Source organism: Dermochelys coriacea, chromosome 3 (genome assembly GCF_009764565.3).
Source record: "Dermochelys coriacea isolate rDerCor1 chromosome 3, rDerCor1.pri.v4, whole genome shotgun sequence".
Taxonomy (NCBI): Eukaryota; Metazoa; Chordata; order Testudines; family Dermochelyidae; genus Dermochelys; species Dermochelys coriacea.
The window spans coordinates 142,784,083-142,804,225 of NC_050070.1; the positions used below are offsets into that span (position 1 = coordinate 142,784,083).

Genomic DNA, 20,143 nt, shown 5'->3' on the forward strand with positions numbered 1-20,143 from the left:
CAACTGCAATTTGAAAAAAGCCAGATTTCACCTATTGTATTCCTTGACAAAAGGGATCGTTAAATGTATCAAAGGTGTAACTAATTTAGAACCTTGGTTCTATTTTTATTTAACTATTTCACTCAATAGAATTTTGAGGCAAACATTGCTATCAATAATATAAAGTTATTGGACAGTAAATCCAAGACTCAATTTTGTTTTCTGATTCCCCCACTCTCCATCTTGTCCTGGAGTCATAATGCAGTTCTTGTTTTATAAAGATTACAAAATGTGAAAAGTATTATGTTAAAAAAGCCATTTACCACTGCAGCAATGTTACATTTAACTTTTTGTTTAGTTTGGTCTTTTAAAATTGTATCACTTTATAGTGGGTTGCTAAAATGTGTTGAATAGTTCAAAACTGTGGTTCAAATGAACAGCTGTTTGCAGTTCTAATATCTTCCCCCGATTAATATTTCCATCTTAATTGTCTGTGACAATCATAGAATTATAGGGCTGGAAGGGACCTCAAGGAGTCATCTAGACTAGCCTCCTGTGCTGAGGTAGGACCAAGTATACATAGACAGGTGTTTGCATAATCTGTTCTTAAAAACCTCCCTTGGAAGCCTATTCCAGTGCTGAACTATCCTTTATAAGGATTTCCTAATATCTAACTTAAATCTTCCTTACTGCAGACTAAACCAATTACTACTGTTCCTACCCTCAGTGGACATGAAGAACACTTGATCACCATCCTCTTTATAACTGCCTTTAAACATTTGAAGACCATTATCAGGTTCCTCCCTTTGTCATCTTTTCTCAAGACTAAATATGTCTAGTTTTTAAATCTTTCCTTATAGTTCAGGTTTCCTAAACCTTTTATCATATCTGTACCTCTGTTCAGGACTCTTTTCAATTTGGTCACATCTTTCCTAAAAGTGGCACCCAGAATTAGGCACAGTACTCCAGCTGAAGCCTCACCAGTGCTAAGAAGAACAGCATTTGCCACTTACATATGACGCTCCTGTTACTACATTCTGGAATGCTATTAGCCCTTTTGCAACTGCATCACATTGTTGACTCGTATACCATTCATGATCCGCTATAACCCCCAATTCCTCTTTAGCCTAGCTAGCTGTTTCACATTTGACTTTTTCCCCCTTCCTATGTGTAATACTTTGCAGTTGTCTCTATTGAATTTCATCTTGTTGTCAGACCAATTTCTCCAGTTTGTCAAGGTTGTTTTGAATTTTAATCCTGTCTTCCAAAGCGCTAGTAGCCCCTCCCAACTTGGTGTCATTGCAAATTATTCAAGTAATTAATGAAAATATTGTACAGTACTAGACCAAGGAGAGACCTCTGTGGGGAACCCTCTATATACATCCACCCAGTTTGACCGAATCATCATTAACTACTTTTTGTGTACTGTGTTTCAACCAGTCATGTACCCACCTTATAGTTATTCCATCTAGTTTGCTTATGAAAATGTCAAGTACAACTATCAAAATCTTACTAAAATCAAAATATATCACATTTTCTACTTCCCCCTTATTTATTAGGCTGGTAACCTGGCCAAAGAATGAAATTAGGTTGGTTTGGTATGATTTGTTCTTGACAAATCCATGTTGGCTGTTACTTATTATCCTATTATCTCTAGATGCTTAAAATAAGATGTTCCAGTATCTTTCCAGGTGTCATAGTTAGCTAACTGGTCTATAACTTTCCGGCTCCTCTTTATTCCCGTTTTAAAGATAGGTACTATGTTTGTCATTCTCAAGTTCAATTGGACCTTGCCCCTCCATGAGTTCTTAAAAATAATTGGTAACAATTCCAAGATTGTTTCAGATCATTCCTTAAGTATCCTACTATTAATTTTATCAGGACCTGCTGATATGAATACATCTGACTTATCTAAATAGTCTTTAAGCTGTTTCCCTGTTTTGGCTTGCGTTCCTTCCCTCTTGTAGTTAATATTGATGGTGGTAAATATCTGGTAACAACTGATCTTTTTAGTGAATACTGAAGCAATATAGCCATTAAATACCTGAGCCATATTGATGTAATCCATTATTAGTTCTCTTTCCCCATTCATTAGTGGGCATACTTTCCTTTGTCTTTCTCTTGCTCCTAATGTATTTATAGAACCTCTTCTTATTGCCTTTTATGTCCCCTTGCTAATAGGTGTAACTCATTTTGTGCCTTAAGCTTATGATTTTTGTCCCTTCATGCTTGTGCTATTCTTTTGTACCCATCCTTAGTAATTTGTCTATTTCAACTTTTCGTAGTTTTCCTTTTTGATTTTCAGGTCATTAAAAGAGCTCCTGCTGCAGCCAAAATGGCCTCTTACTGTAGAACAGGGTACACTCACAATAGTAGTATACTTCCTGGGGAAAAAACACCATGATTTCAATCCTAAACGGGTCCTGAATCATTTTTTCCCCTGCTGAGTGATGCAGAATGCAACAGTAATTTAACTTACTAAAAACTTAGCTATGACACAAAGGTAGAATTCTGTTCTTGATTCTTGTGCAAACCTTGCATTGTTTATCAGTGGGAGTTCTGCTGAAGAGTTAGGAGGATGGTCCAAACTCTGAAGACTTAGCCCATGGTCCATGATTGGAAACAGAAGTTCTCTCTTCACAGAACAAGGCTGACTTCTTTGGAATCACTTAAATGACTACTGTACGTTGTTTTGGGTAAGACTTTTATATTGCCTGTTTGAGGTGGTTGGCTTCCTTTATAACTAAACATCGAGCTGAATCCCATTCATCTTTCTTCCACTGAAGTCAGAAGGAATTGGCTGACAGTAAATAAAGCCTGTGCTGTGTCTATTTGGTTAAATGATTGTTCAGGTTTTGTAACTCCAAGGGGTCTATCCTTCAAAAAGATTCCACCAAACTCTGTTAATTCAACTATTAACTGCAGGCATGAAAGCATGACTGTGGGAAGTGTCACACTGGCAGTAGCAGACTGTGATCACAGAGATCACAAATACTAGGGTTTGAGGTGCACAGGAGTCCATGAAGGGTGCTATATAAATGTAAGATTGTTTGTTTGTTTTTTGTTCTCATCACTACAGCTTGCTTGGCAGTGAACAATTTATTCAACTAATTTATTTATTGGTTTACAAATTATCTTCAAATGGAATTTGCTTTTACATATTCAAAAGTACACAACGGTTTATACAAACATATTTCAGCTTGTGGATTGCTTGTGAATTATTCATCATATCCTCATAAGTTAGTATTTGCTATTTATAGTTCACCCTTTGTAGTGTGAGATTGGTCACCTAAATCATGAGTAGGCCCCTACCAAATTCATGGCCATTAAAAAACGTGTCATGGACAGTGAAATCTGGTCTCCTCCCCAGGAAATCTGGTCTTTTGTGTACTTTTACCCGACGCTACACAAATTTCATGGGGAAGACCAACATTTCTCAAACTGGAGGCCCTTACCCAAAAGGGAGTTGCAGGGGGCTCTCAAGTTTATTTAAGGGGGGGCATGGTGTTGCCGTCCTTACTTCTGCGCTGCCTTCAGGGCGGGGCAGCCGGAAAGCGGCAGCTGCTGGCTGGATGCCCAGCTCTGAAGGCAGGGCCCGGCAGCAGTAGTGCAGAAGTAAGGGTGGTAATACCATCACCACCCTTACTTTTGCGCTGCTGCTTTCAGAGCTGGGTGGCCGAAGAGCGGCAACTGCAGATTGAGGGCCCAGCTCTGCAGGCAGCAGCACAGAAGTAAGGGTGACCATACCATAGCATGCCATCATCACTTCTGCATTGCTGCTGGCAGCGGCTCTGCCTTCAGAGCTGGGCTCCCAGCCAGCAGCTGCCACTCTCCGGCTGCCCAGTTCTGAAGGCAGTGCCACCAGCAGCAGCACAGAAGTAAGGATAGCAGTACCGCAACCCCCCCTACAATAACTTTGTGACTCTTCCCCCCCGCCCAAACTCCTTTTTCAGTCAGGACCCCTACAATTACAACATTATGAAATTTCAGATTTAAATAGATGAAATAATGAAATTTACAATTTAAAAAATCCTATGACCATGAAATTGACCAAAATAGACCGTGAATTTGGTAGGGCCCTAATTATGAGTATTCATGCATGGATATATTTGCACATGGGTATTCCGAACACTTTCTTACTCCATGAATGTTCATGGGGACAAAATTCCACCTGCATGAATGTTTGAGTAAAGCAAATAAAAGGGGCTATGACTTCCATCATAGCAAATTTGTGCTTGTATTAACAAATGTCTGCAATTGCTTGGGGTAGGGGGTTGTCCAGCTCTTTTCAAGGCTATTTCAAGGCTTTCAAGCTCCAGAAAGATACTTAGATACCTAAATTCCAGTTTTATGTTCCACTGTGAGCCACAAAATCCCAGCCTGGCTGCTGCCTATCTACTGTAGATGTCTGAACTATTCATCACCTACATTCTTGCAATAAAAGTTCCCTACGTAACCAAGTTTCTCCTTCTGGGTACATGTGCTGCTGCCTTACTCTAGGTATGTGCACAGCTACCTCATACCTAAACCCTGGTGTGATCAATGAACTGGGGGAAGACCGGCAGAGGGGCACCTTCTCACCCATGGGGTCTGATCTGGTAGGTGTGCTCAAAGGCTGCCTACTGGATTTGGTTCCTTTTAAAAGCTGGCCAGAGGAGGTGGTGGTGATACTGCTGCACCCTCCCCCCAGTATATATTTTAGCCCAGTGGTTGGAGCACTCAGCTGGGATGTGGGAGACCTGGATTCAATTCACCCCTCTGCTTGATGGGGAGAAAGAGGTGGGAGACCCCTATTCAGATCCTAAGTCTCTAACCACCGAGCTATGGGATATTCAGATGTGTGGCTTGCAGTCTCTTCTGTTGTTCCACTGTGGGTAAATAATTTTAAGTCATGGGGTCAGACAAAGAGAGTGAGAGTAGCTCTGTAGCCTGATGGTAAGGGCACCTACTTAGATGCTTGGGGACCTTTGGTCCAGTCTCCCTGCTACAATTACTTTTTCTTTTTCTTTATCCAAAATGTAACTGTTTCAATAGGAGAGATTGAGGAGGAAGTCCCTCCCCCCGCCATCCCCATCGGAATATCCCATAACTCAATGGTTAGCGCACGCTCCTGAGAGGTAGGAGACCACTGTTCAAATCCCTTCTCCCTGTTTGACAGAGTGGGGAATAGAACCTGGATTGCCCACATCGTGGGTGAGTGTTCTAACCACAGCCAGTGGTGGTGGCAGTGGCCCTATCATCACCTCCTCTGGCTGTTTTGTGCAGAGTGAGGCAGGCGCCAAACTGCATCTCATAAGAAATTACTTGGGTGCCTAGGCCACCTGACTCCAGGAGAGAGGTTTCTGGTTTGGATTGCTAGCAGAGATGATGCCTACCTCTGTGAGAGGTGCAGGACTTAGGACACACCCCTCTTGTTGGAATCTCCCATCGTTTAGTTTAGGCTGCTCTCTGCTTAGCGTTTTGTGGATCACATTCTTAGGAGCCTGTCTCCCACCATTCATTGTACAGGGAGCCTACGTGCCTAACACAAGTTTTGTGGATTGCATTATTGCTCCTGAGATTCTCTAGACACCTAAGTCTCTTTGTGAATCTAGGCCTATTTGCCTATGCTGAGGAATGAAACGTTGGTTTTTATCACCAGTCCAAAGTAAACAAAGACTGTATTTCATGAAGGAAAATGTATGAACAAAATCCTCCAGATCGTGTGATTTATTGTGGCTCTTTGCTTGAAAATTCCCATTCATCTTATTTTGGCAAGGATTTGGTCTAGTGTTCTGTGGGAAGCGTAAGGAAGTGTGAAATGGGGACAGTGGTGGTTCTGGTATATTATGTGTTGGAGAGGTGTAGATGGGCAAAATTCTGTTCGGATTCACTTAAATCCTGTAATACCCTATCAGAGCCAAATGAACTTCAATGGGATCTGAGTCAGGGCAGAATTTGGCCCTTATTTGTTTGTCTGTTAGGCTATACGAATGGAAGAACAAGTACTTGTTGGTATAAATTCTATCTACCAACCAGTTCTACAGTGTAGGTCTCAACATATGCTGAAATGATTTCATGATACTTATTTCAAATGGATATTTTCATTTTTTCTATGCCTCTTAGCTAAATGAATCTCTGACTTACTAAGTGCCAAATGCTGAAAGAATTACTCATTTACTCCATCCACTTGATAGACTTCTGCAAAAATCCTAGGAGGCATTAAGGCACCAGAGCAGTCTTAACTGTAAACAGGCGCCGAACAGTAAGAATAGAAGCCATTACTCTTCATATCTCTATTAGTTTCTCTGCTCATTTAACAGTGCCAACAGAAAGTAACATTAATATCCTATTCAGCAATCAAATACACCAAATTGAAAGTTGACTCGTGTGTTTTCCCCTTTCCTAATGGGTATCATTAAAAGTTAACAAGTCATCTAAATCATGTTAGTATTCCCAGGGTCAATATTGCTGGAATTTCTGGCAGCATTCCCATTGGAAGAGTTAGCACTCTGAGATTGTATGGCTGGTGTTTGTGTCTCAGGGGAAAGTACTGGGGCTGCCTAAACATTGGTACAATATATCCCTATATAAGCAGCAACAACAACAAAAAAGATGTTGAATGGGGACATTTCTAATATATAGCATGTACTCCTTCCCCTTCTTTTTCTCCCTACTGTTCTTATAGCTCTAGTGTAAATATTTCTAATGGAAATTCTTCACAACAGGCATATATCTTACTGCATGGAAACCCTGTTGGGAAAATGTACAAGTGATGAACATGTCAGCTGGTATGAGTTTCAAATTTAAGGGATTGTTAGACCATAGATAGCTTTTATTGGGGTCAAGGTGGCTAATAAACTGGAAGATGCAATGAAAAAGGGCATTCAGCAGAAGAGGATAGCTAGCTGTCTCAGCAGGCTGAAAGTCGTGGAATTACTGGCCACCTGCAGGACTGTTAGTGATGGTTTTATAAGTATTTTTGCAGTGAGGGTGGTAAATGAAATACAAGGGTGAACTTTAATATGCCTATCATCATCTCCTGCTTCCTTTGCTAAAAGTCCACTAATGATTAAAAGTCACACAGATTTTTTTGTGGTGGGGTGGGAAAAGTTGGCATGGGGTCATTTAAAAAAACGAAGGCACTAAAGTTCAGGAGTTGGGTTATGGAGATTCTTGCAGTCTCCTTTGTTCTTACATAGCAAATATGAAAAATAGGGTTCTGGGATTCTTGAAGAGTTGGTTTTTGTAAACTTTTCTCATGCTATGTTGCTGCAAAGAGTTGCTTGGCCTCTTATGGGTAAGTGGGGTTTTCTGATAACCACTAGTTCTGATTTAGGTAGCTTTCTGCATCTACTACTTCTCCTTTATATTTTAAAACTTGGGAATATGATTTTGGCAAAATGCTGAACTAATAAGGGGTTGCAATTATATAACTTTGTGCTTTTATGTTCATTCAGAGAAAGTGAATGCAATGAAAAGATTGAGGGGGAGATCTTCAAAGGCACAAATGAAAGTTAGGCACCCAACTCCTGTTGAGTTTCAGTGACAGAGTTAAGCACTTGACTGCCCTTTGTGCCTTTGAAAATCTCCTGCTCAAAAGGCCAATACAATTCTATGTGAGTACTAGGTTTAAATTAAGATTTTTTTGGGGAGGGGGTAGGGTATTCTGTGATTTTTCTCCCCCAGCTCCCCAACTCTTCTGCCACGTTGTCCACTTTTTATTTCCAATGCTTTTCCAGAGCCTTGTCGAGAGCTCTGTGACAAGCAGCCAGTGGGAGTGGCTGGTTTGAGAAGAAAGTACAAAGTGCTCCCAGGGCTGAGAGCGAAATGCATTATTTGTTCTTGTGAGTGTTGGTGTTTTTATAAAAGCAGCTACTATCCCTGAGTAAGCACACTAAGCTACTAAATAAATCTTTGATAGTAACCTATTTAATGGTCTCATCCATAACACAAAAAGAAAAGGAGTACTTGTGGCACCTTAGAGACTTACAAATTTATTAGAGCATAAGCTTTCGTGAGCTACAGCTCACTTCATCGGATGCATATGCATCCGATGAAGTGAGCTGTAGCTCACGAAAGCTTATGCTCTAATAAATTTGTTAGTCTCTAAGGTGCCACAAGTACTCCTTTTCTTTTTACTGTAAGGAGAGTGATCACTTAAGATAAGCCATCACCAGCAGCGGGGGGGGAAAGGAAGAAAACCTTTCATGGTGACAAGCAAGGTAGGCTAATTCCAGCAGTTAACAAGAATATCAGAGGAACGGTGTGGGGGAGAAATAACATGGGGAAATAGTTTTACTTCGTGTAATGACTCATCCATTCCCAGTCTCTATTCAAGCCTAAGTTAATTGTATCCAGTTTGCAAATTAATTCCAATTCAGCAGTCTCTCATTGGAGTCTGTTTTTGAAGCTTTCCTCTGTTTTTTCCACCAAATGCATCCGATGAAGAGAGCTGTAGCTCACGAAAGCTTTTTTTTTTCATAGATTATCAGGGGTGGAAATGACCTGAGGAGATCATCTAGTCTAACCCCCTACTCAAAGCAGGACCAATCCCCAATTTTTGCCCAAGTTCTGTAAATGGCCCCCTCAAGGATTGAACTCACAACCCTGGGTTTAGCAAGCTAATGCTCAAACCACTGAGCTATCTGCTCTAATAAATTTGTTAGTCTCTAAGGTGCCACAAGTACTGCTTTTCTTTTTGCGAATACAGACTAACACGGCTGCTACTCTGAAACCATCCATAACACAGTTGTTAAAACATTACTATAATTATGTAGCCCATTCTTACCATAGAGAAGCTGCAAAAATTATTTATTAGCTCTTGAGTATTCGACAATTCAATGTTGAATAACGGTTTTCAGTTTTTTGCAACATATTCAATATTAATGCTGTAGGTCTTCTAGAGTAGAGGAATAAGGCACAAAGAAGTAGTGTTTGAGGGAGAGGTGCATACAAAATATTGTAAAGGGACTTGAGTCTGGGAGCAAATGGTGATAAGTATAGGATTTCCATTCCATAACTATAGACATCCTCACTTGTATTTTGCCACTTCTTCTCTGTCCTGATTTAAAAAGCTCTGCTCGTTGCTAGAGGAGCTCTTCTGGAGACTTGAAAGATTTAAAGACATACTCTTTGTATAAAAGCTAGAAAAATTATTCCCAAATCCTCTTTTCTCTCTCATTTAGATCACAATACAGAGACTTGTGCACATTTTGTTTTTTAAAAAAGGGTGAACTGTCCTAACAGCAGAAATGGTATTTTGAGGGAATCTGCTTTATTTAAATTTAGGTTTAGTATTTTAATCCTGATTTTCATTTCCCAAGATTGAGGCCATGACTTGTTTCTATGGACCTGGGAGTGTTAACTGCAGATTTTCCTCCTTGAATCAAGTTAATTTCTTCATCCTCTTCTTCCAGTCCCTAAAATTTGTACATTCCACTGCAGCATCTTGGATGTGTGGCAGGTAGTCTCAAGGCTGTTGCACTGCCCATCTTGCACTGTTAATCAATTTGTGGGGCAAGACTGATGCCCTAGTATCTTTGAATTGAATCTAACTACTTCTTGTCCAGGTATTAGGATCCATGAGGGACAGGATTGGCTCTCCAGATTAATTTATTATCAGTAATTATTTGTAGAGGAATCTAGAGACCCCTACTGAGAGCAGAGCCCCACTAAGCCAGGCTATGTACAAACATATAATTGAGAGAGCGTCCCTTTGCCAAAGACGAGAGTTTACAATCTGAATAGAAGGAAAAGCAAATGGTGGGAGAGGAAACCAAGATGAAATGACTTGTACAGGGTCACACATCAGGTCAAGGCTCAGCTGGCATTTGTGCTTAGGTCTCCTGACTCCCAAGCAAGTGCGTTATCACCAGATTCTGGCTTAGGGTCTTCTACATGTGAACATTCAGGAAAGCTAAAAGGAATCAACTCCAAGTTGCGAAGTTATGCGCACAAATTAAAACAACGTAAATCCCTGTGTGGATGCACTCGTTCATAAGTAAAATGGCCTTAGCTCTCTGTAGTTTAACAGATTAGCGCACTCTGCCACTGCTCTAGTTTAAGTCATGGATGGTGGATGCCTCAATTCTTCCTTGTAACTCTCTCTGTTTCTGTCTTGTCTGTTTTAATATTCCACTTCAATTTAACCAAAGATGAAGCATCCAAATGTCTGTGTCTTCTAGGAGTCAGTTTTTACCAAGGTGAATGATTGTGAGGGCTCTTTATAAGCAATGAGCTGTACATAAGTACAAGAGAAGAGAGAACTGCTGACTCCTATTTTGCTATTTGCATTATCAGCAAAGGAAATGAAACTCTTCCCTCCCCCAGTCCAAAAGCATACACAGGCTAACAGGAATCATTTCAATAAGCACATACTGGGAAAGCCCAGATAAGGGTTATTTTATGGCTGAAATATCAGGGACCAGTGTGTGTTATGTGGGAAGCTTGTGTAGAAGTACTGCTGTTGAGGAAGTAGTGTATAATAACACATATAGATGAGACTGATAAATTGTCCTCTAAATAAGCATCTGCAGCAAATTGTCAGACTGAGAAGATTTCCTACCCTATTTCTCTGTGTGACTGAAATGTCGGAGGCACTATTTACTCACTTACATATGAAATGAGGGGATAGGATTCTTTGCTTCGGTGCAGGTTTTATTTGATTTTTGCTTTGCATATATATAATTTCTCTCTTTGAATTGCTTTCTGCAGTGACGTATAACGGCAGTGGCAACAGCAGCACTAGGCTATTTCTGATTAGACTGCTAGTCCAATTTCTAAGAGCTAAATGGCTTTCTGAGTAAAGTACTAGCCTTTGACTTCTGGAATCCTGTTTGCACCAAATGAAATTAATTTAATAGCCTCAGCTTCATTCTCTGTAGTCAGGAGAATGAACAGTTAAGTTACAAGCCTGCTCCCAGGGCACTTCTGGCACAGGCAGTGAGTGGAGTTTGAGGAAAGGAAGAAAGAGGACTCTTCATTTTCATTGTCTGGAAGATCCATAATTAACCTCTGCTAAGGAAAGTGGGGCTGTTTGCAAATATGTATAAAGATTACCTCATTCTGAGAGAAGCTTACAGCCTTATTCTCCTTTCTCTTACACCATTGTAAATCAGGAGTCAAACAAGTGATGTCAGCAGTGTTACACTGGCATAAAACTAGCGTGAGAGCAGACTCTAGTAGGAAGAGTCCAACACAGATCTGGGGAGAAGGATCTGGAAAAGAGTTGCAACTGAAGGTCATTGAGGGAAGAGCAGCATGTGGAGTATCTGGCTGTTGGTTGCTTTTCTTTAATTCCTTCTGAGAAGATAAGTTACCAACTAACTGTGCTAGAATACCCTGGATCAGGGTAGATGGTAACACTCAAATGCTCAAAAAATTGTAGAACTCCATTCTTGTGGTAGCACAAACCATCTGATATATTTATATGGCCCCTGTCACCATAGTATCTGAGCACTTAATAATCTTAAATGTATTTATCCACACATGAGGGAAGTACCATTATTCCCTTTTGCAGATGGGGGATTGAAAGGATCACTTGCCCACAAGTCTGCAGTGGAGCAGTCACTTGAATGCATGACTCCTGGGTCCCAGGCTAGTGCCCTCTATCCACTAGCCCAACCTTTCTCTGCCTCTCGCCGCCTCAGTGTCCTCTTGCAATGGCTGACTGTACCTGCTCTCGTGACCACCTGCTCCTTACAAAGGGAAGTGGGGAGCTGGGGTTTGCATCTCCACTCTTAAGGGAGTGGAGTATGGCATTAGAATACCTGGCTACTAGTTTCTCAATATGAGAGAGAGACAAATCTTTTAAGAAGAAAAGGGAAGACTCTGGCTTTGGTTCTGCATGATTGGCACTGTATAATCTTTACCAGAAGTGAACTGATAAATTAAACTGGTCTGGCAGTAGTGAGATTTGGTTCTTTAGGTTTTAAACATAAGGTGTTTTGTTCCCCTTCCCTCTCTGCCTCCCTCTAAGCCTCCTGGAAATGGTCAGGGCAAACCTGGACAGCTCATATACATGAATAATTTAATTGTCCTCTGTTTTTGCTGCTGTGAATGACATGGTATTAAGCATTCTGTTCTTGTTAATTTAATTTTGTATTCAGCCTGCCTCTCAATGTCTATCCAAAGAACAAATGGATGATGCACGGTTTTACAACATATACATATTACTGAACTGTGTCAAAGACAGCAGGAAGGGGTGGGGGGTGGAGGGGGGACAAGGGAAAGGGCTTTGTCCTTTTCAATTAGGTTCACAACTTTGGTGGATAGTTTTATTCATTCCCCTGCCCCCATCCCAGTTGACAAGTACAGTGTGTGTGAATGCATTTTTTCCCTATTGTTTGATCAGCTTTATAGAGACATTATTTCAAGGGGTTTTATGTTTTGGTAATTGTTGAATAATTCTTTCCCATAGTCAACCAGATCTTGTTTAAACTATGTTCCTTCCCTGGGTTTCCAGTCTTCAGATTTGTATGGTTAAGGGCATTATCTATAAGGCTTGGGTTGCAAAAATATCCATTGTCTGAATATACCTCCCATTCTCCCACCCCCACTAGTGTTTTGGTGTTGGCCTCTTCTCTGCACTGTGGGTGCAGTCTCTGCCCCTCTCTTAGTTCATCTCTCCATTTTCATGGGGTCAGAAGTTTATTTATGGTTACATAGCATCCAGGTTCACCAAACCAAAACTTTAAAAATCATCATTATCCCAAGCATTTATTTGGTTTCCATCAAAGTATTATCTGGAATTCTTACAAAGTTTAAATTGAGATGCTGAAGATATAAGTAAGAGAAACCAAACACCATTGTTCTCTGCATGCTGCAGCTTTATCGGTTGTCTTGGAAACCAGGATTTAGCCAGTTAGGAGAGCCTGGGCAAAGAGGTGGGTTTTGCAGCTGTATTAAAAAGTGGTAGGTTATAAAACAGGAAGTCAATCCCAGATGTGTGGGTCCTCTCCTGAGAAAGCTCCACCATTAGTCTCCATGGTGAACTTCATCCTTGGGGTACCAAATTCTAGCATTTACCCAATTGGGTAAACCACACACAGTCACAGTTTCCTACCTATTTGTGTCACAACTAACCCGTTAGAACAGTTTTTTAAGATATCTATCATCAATGATGAATAGATATTTATGAAGGATGACTGGGTGAATGCTGCAGCTTTAACCTATTTTATTTGTTGACATTATTTCACTTTCCTCCCCCGCATCCTTCCCTCTATGTGCTGCCTATCAGCAACCTAATTCGGGTTGAGAAAAGAAGGGCAAACAAGACATTTTTTCTTTAAAACTAACACCATTGCAATTAAATGACTGAGCAGCAGGTGTGTTCTTGCTTAGCGTGGCCAATGGTCAGGAGTCCAGTCTTACAATCTTACTTTTGACTTCAGTTGTGTGAATGAGGGTTGTCAGATTGGGCAATGTGCTCTGGAATTTATCCTGAGGCAGGCCTGTTCTGAACCACTGATCTCCCTATGAGCGCTGCTGGATGTGCTGCCTCTGTGCCTATGGAGCAGCTTATTAAGATCTCTTAATTTGAACCTTCTGGTGTAACGTGCATACTCTAATGTTATAATACTCTTATGTCTGTTTCCCAGAATCAGCTGGCAACCACCCTGGGAATTTAGGTGGAAAATCCACAAGCAACACAGGATAAATGGTTCCTAGATTTACAACAGGTATAACATTAATTGACTTAAATCTAAATTGTGCATATCCTAAGCCAAACTGTCCTCACTTACCCTCATGCAACCACAGTGAATTCAGTGAAATTGGGGTGTAAATATAAATGCCCTGTGTGTGCAGGAATTTATAAGGAATTCCTCTCATCTGGCTGAGGCAGTAAGGTAGCCCGTACTCCCCTTTATCATAGCGTGTTGATGGATCCTGTCAGGCAGTTTTGAGGTTTGTTAGATCACCCAGAACATAGGTGCCTTTAATTCGCTATAGCCTGTACTTGCTGGGCATATTGCAGCTTCTTTTCCTGTTAGCATGCACGCACAAACTTTAAAACTATTTCCTCTAAATCTTTCATGCTGTTTAACTTCTCTACCCTGATGTCATCGTCCCCCCCCCCCCCCGTTTTAATATTTTTTTCTAACTAATGACTCATCTGGATAGGATTGCCTCTGGCTCTATGAATGTAGCAATTAACTCTAACCCTAAGATGGCAACTAGCTGGTTTGCCTGGCAGCCTGGGGTCTGCAGGAGCTGATAAAACAGAATGAAAATAAAGTCAGATTCATTCTATGTTGAGATGGTTATTGATTTAGTATGGATGGCAGTTTTCTGTGGAGAGGTTTACCAGTTCTCAAGGTGACTAAAATATTTCCAAGTTGATGGGTTTTGTTTGATTTTTTTTTTTTTTTTTTTTTTTCAGAATTGCTGTGAATGTTACACGACTCAGTGGGGGCTGTGTGCTCAGCAATTCTATAAACAAAGCCTTATGGTTTTAGCTAAAAAGACTTTAGAATAGAACTTGAACAACTACTATTGTGCTGATTGCTTTTCTGTGTGTTTATAATTAATTACACTGGCATTCAGCCCAGCCCTAAGATTTTCTTACATGCGGAGAAACATTAAATTCCAGTTTAAATGTATAAAGGGCCTTGGGAATCTTATTAATGTTACATTATGGGCACTAGCAAGCTAGCCCATGTACTAATCATGAAAAAATAAAAACTGACATGTAAGTCAGGGTTTGAAATCTTAAACAGACCGTTCAGGTTTGGAACTAGTGACACACATGGGAACACTCAAAGCGCGACTTACTCCAGAAACCAGGTGCTAACAGAAAACTTCAACTTCTCAACTAGCATCAGAGGTGACAATGCAAAGAAGTTCTGCAGGGCTATGCAGCTCTATTCAATCTTTATAGCATTGAAGGCACCCTGCTAAACAGGCTGTCAGAAATGCATTAAAAATGTGCAAAATCTGCCTACAAATGACTAAGAGGCAATAATGATTTGACAAGATATTTTGTATTTTTTTAAATGATTTTTCCCAAAGGGATGATGAGGTTTGGGGGACTGGAGCAGAAGAAAGGAGTAAAAACCAAACCAAACACCAAAGAACCCCCGTCCCTGCCTGTAAATGAATGATATTGGATTAGAAAGGCATCAAGTGCACCAATATGGCCCTACTACAGTGCAACTGGCACACTGCTGTGCCAGTCAGGTCGTATATGGTGCAGGTTATGTTTCCCTTGTTGCCTGCAGAGAGATTTATTCTAACCGAGTTAAGAATGGAGACCTCTGCATTTGTTGCTACATGGGCCAAATTCTGCTCTCCATCATGCCAGGGTAATTGTGTTAACGTGAACAGCATTACTTAGGGGGTTACACTAGTGTGACACAGATCAGAGTTTGGTCCTTAAAGGATTGAATGAGCTTGGAGCCAGTGTGTAAGGGAAAGCTGTCCTTTGGCCACCTCTCATGCCCTCTGACTTGCTGACTCAGCATGTCAATCCTCGTTTCACCTTTGTTCCCCCTCATTCTGGTGAAAGTGCCTATGCCTAATGTACCAATGTGAGTATTCCAATGGCCAAATACTGACTTGGCTTGGTTTAGATAAGGCCTGAATTGTTCAGTTGACCTCATGATAATGCTAAAAGTTCTCACCCTGTGGCTAGACGTAGTCCTGGTATTTACACTGGTTTGATCACACAGTTCTGATTGTATCACACCAAAACTCACTCAGAACCCAAGCTCTTTATATATCACGGTGTCGGATTACCTCAATTAGATCTTTTTACAAGCATTTTCCTGTACATAGATTTAAATCTGTGAGATATAAATAGGTAGAAAGGTCAGGAGTTTTGTGCTTGGATTTGCCCAATTATTGAGGCAGTAGAAGAAAATGTAGACAGGTACTGTACTGGAAAATATAGTGGTCTGGCTGGAGTGCTTCATGGAATACTGAAAGGAGTATTGCTGTAATAAGTGACCATTGATAGTTACAAAGCATGGGTTAAATGCTGCCTTTTTGAAGGAAAGCCCACGAGAGGGGAAAAGTGCTTGAAATATGCAGAGAAATTCACCTTGCAGAGTTACTGTCACCTTTGTCCCTTCAGGTGAGAGCAGACCTAGTAGTGCCCTCCAAAACTGGAGGAAGTGGGATCCCAACTCTGAGGATCCTGGGGCATCCTTTTGAAAAGCCTGATGCTCCATCTTTATCGCTCTCTTTTCCCCCTCCCCCACATCAGTATAGCTCACTCTGGGGTCGGGGACTGCCAAAGGCTCCTTTTCTGGGGGTGTGCCCTCTTGGAGAGAGTTAGAAAAAACAAGTGAGGATTGAATGCTGCAAAAACCTTGCCGGATGACAGGAGCATGTGGTGCAGAGTGGCCATTCTCTGAGCTGACGTGCCTTCTACCCCAAACAGCCCCTTGTATGTAATGGCTTTTGGGGAGAGCAAGGAAGTATGCTGCTGAGTTTGAGAGTGTGAGACACTATGCATCCAATATCCTGCTCCTTTTGCTCCCCTCTGTGTTGTGTATAGTAGCAAAGAGGAGCACCTGTATAATGAAACAAACCCAGCAAAGAGATCTGCATTGCAATGGGGTGAATTTACATTCTCTCTGGGCTCTTTCCATTACTGAGAACTTCAGCATCACTTATTATTCTACGGTCGTTGAAACCTTCCGTCCCTGCCCCTTCTTTCTTAGTGTTCGATAGGACTCAAATCTGTGATTCTGGGATGGCTAATAGAAAATTGTCAATGGCTCAATTTAGCTTCACAATACGGATGGATAAATATCGTGGGCATCAACTTCTGTTGCCAAAGCCCCATGATGATTAACTTTTTTATGTTTTTTAATGGAGCTGCTGCATTCTAACTGCAGGGGTTTTACTTAAAAAAACAATAGCCTATTAACCACAAATTGAGGCAGGTTCAGTAGTGCCAGCTACTCCCTGAGTGGGTCGTGGGAAATCTCTGCTCTAGTCAAAATTGTGCCCTGGCCACTTTACAGGGCAGTAAAACTTCATTCTGCTTACAATTCTCCAGCCTTCACAAACTTTGATCTCAAGGTGGTGTGAACCAGGAATAACTCTGTTGAAGCCAATGGAGTCAGGCCGTGTGAAAACTGGGTAAGCGAGAGGATTTAGGTGTTGCATCTCTTTTCTCTTCCTAATTCCTCATTGCTTCTCTGAAGCCTGCTTTTTAATTTTTTTTATTTTACTCTTCTGCTTTATTATGATGAAAGTGAAACTGTTTCTAAACCACCTGGGCCTGATTCACTTCAGTGGAGCTACAGGGGCACAAAATGAATGAAGTGGTAAATTGGCAGTTAATAGATAGACCTAATGTAAAAGTAACATGTCTGTTGGGTCATGGGGATACAGTGAGTGGAATATGTTACCCTTGTAAATATCATTTTGACCTCTCCACTCCAAAGACTGCCGCCTATGTGTTGCCATTGATTAGTTCCTAGTGTTTTTAATAATCAAGTAGTCCTATTTTATCAGGACTACAATACAGGGGGAGTGTGCATGGGCCTTTAAAACTTGTTGTTGGTGGGTTTTTGTGTGTGTGTAGAGTTTTAAGAAGTCAGTTGGCCAGGTCCTGGGGTCAGCTGAACTGCATCAAGCACACCTTTGAACTCCCATGATCCTGAGCCTACTTGCTGCTGGCCCAGTTCACAGACAGAACGTAAAGCTGCTCTATCTTCTGCTGTAACTTGCTCCAACTGCAACAGCCCCAAGGGGCCAAAAATGATAACTGAATTGGTGGAAGTAGGGAAGGTGTGCCCATGACTCTTTCCTCTGTATATGCCCCCCCTATGGTGGCAATAGAAGCATGGGATGGTATAGGAGTCTATGTGCCAGATCGATTCCACCACAGAGTTCCCCTTCTCTGGGGTGATCATCCTATGGCCATGGCCACACCCACACACTCAAATGCACTCTGAGATCCTCTAAGTGCCATCAGGGAAAACGTAATAAATCAGAATTTCCCTGTGAATAAATGATGTTGACAATTACTCAAAATATTAAAATGCGTGGCCATTTGTATTTAATGACTGATTTGGTTTATGTAACAAATTCTTTGGGACTGTTCTGTATAAAAGTCAAATAGTTTAAAAGATTAATGATCCATCTCTCAACACTCCCCCTATGCTAGATGAGGTGTACAGAGGTGAAATGACTTGTCCAAGGTCACATGGGGAGGCTGTGGCAGAGTCAGGAATAGAAGCCAGATAGTCTGATGCCTGGTCCTGTGCTTTGGCCCAGGTTCTCTTCTGTGATTATTGGACTGGGATGCAGAAAACCTGAGTTCTATTCCTTGCTGTGGTACTGATGTACTGTGTGTGTCCTTGGACAAGTCACATCCTCTTTCTCCTCCCATCATTCATCTGTCTGGTCTATTAAGATTGTAAATGCTTTGGAATTGAATTCTCTTACCGTTTATGCAGTGCCTAACACAATCTTGGCTAGTGACTCTAGATGCTACTGTAATACAAATAAGCAATGCTAGAGAAACACCATTCTTAGGGTTTTTGTTAAAGTGCTTTTACCTTGCTTCTCTGGTTCTAGAAAATGTACATGGAGCTCTGTATTTTTCTCCCAATTATCACTGTACAAACAGATCCTGCCCTCATGTCTTGTCAGTTACAAAACATGCAAACAGTAATTTAAAGCTCCCCACAACTCGTATCCCTTCCCCTTTATTGTTAAATAATAAAAGATAGTGTTTGCGGGAGGTTAGGTATCAATGGTTTGGCTCCTTGTCTCTCTAACGCAGTACATAAGCGCTATATATGAAGACTATTGGACCAAATTTACTTCTGCTGTAGCTCAATGGCACTATTCCAGGGCTGACTTTAGCCTGCTGTTGTCTTAAAGTGTGTGCACATTAATGTCGTGTACACAGCTTTTCTCCAAAGGCTTTGTAATTTAAAGTTAAACAGTCTGGTTTCCTGTGTAATGCTTGTTGACACTCAGAACTCTGTCTTCCAAATGTAGTAGAGGAAAATATAACCCCTGTCAGAGTCACTGGAGGGTCAATGAAGAACAAAGGCAGTAATCAATCCAAAGCCTAATTAAAGGCAGCAATGTCAGGAAATGATAGGGAATTCAACTGCCTGACACTCACTTCCCTAATTGGACTAGTGCTCTTTATAACTGCTACACTCCCCTCTCCATACTGCCCCAGTCATGATAGCAATAGCCCACTGTGGTTTTTAGTTTTTCCCTTTGAGAAGTACAGCTGTGTGCCCTTCTCATTGCTCCAAATTCTCCAAACTGCAAGGAGGATCTGGTCAGAGAGAGACCCATTAGCGGTGATATCTACCAGTGTATCCTTGCCTGTTCATACCCTTCCTTAAGGCTGGCTTGCTTCCATAAGGCCCATGAGAAGTCAGTTTTTTTAAAATTAAAATGGAACTGCCAAGATGTTCACAAACCTAACCTCTGTAACAGCATGATGCTATTGCTGCATCCCTTGTCTTCACAGCTCCATCTTCTCTTGTCTGTTATCCTCACTTGTTGCATCACCTAAATGTTAGATTCAGGACAGGGACCAAACATCTTTCTGTGGGCTCAATAAAGCACCTAGCATGCTGTTGGGAGCTGTATAATAACATTCAACAGAACAAATGAAGGAAGTTATAAACTTGCTGAATAAAGGGGACAACTTTGGTTCTTCAGAAAGTTCCTTCGAGTTGCCTTGTTTTCCCCCACTTCATGAGTTGTAAGGAGGGTTCAATAACAATCAGCTTAACAAAATTCAGGACAAAGTCTGTTGACTCTGGAAGGGGAACTTAAATGACTAAGGTGAATATGTCAGCAGCAGAACAACTAGAGGATGATGTGCTATAAATGGATGAATAAAGGATGTGTCCTGTAATATGCTACATCATGTGGTAATTTTCATTGAAATCCAAGAAAATCTTTCCATATTGAGAACATTAATTGTCCTAAATTTCATGTCTATTGTACAGTACTTGTGCTAATCTGATCATGGCAGTGCTGTGCATTCCAATTAAATGTTGTTGTGACAGTGCCTATACAGCAAGCCAATAAACTCAATCCTGTCTATTATGCAGAGAAGGATTCCCCAGAGCATTTGAATAGCCCAGAAAAAGGACTTTGGGGGAGGTTTTCAAAAGCACAGAAGGCAGGGAGGAGGCACCTCACTCCCAACAAAAATCAGTGGCCAGTGGAAATCTAACTCTCATTTGTA

The 20,143-nt window shown here is 41.1% G+C and overlaps 1 protein-coding gene across 3 annotated transcripts in view; it reads left to right on the forward strand.

Moving 5' to 3' along the window:
* KIF26B (kinesin family member 26B) overlaps positions 1-20,143 on the forward strand; it is a 429,496-nt gene that overhangs the window by 9,958 nt on the left and 399,395 nt on the right. The gene's annotated exons all lie outside the window — the stretch shown is intronic.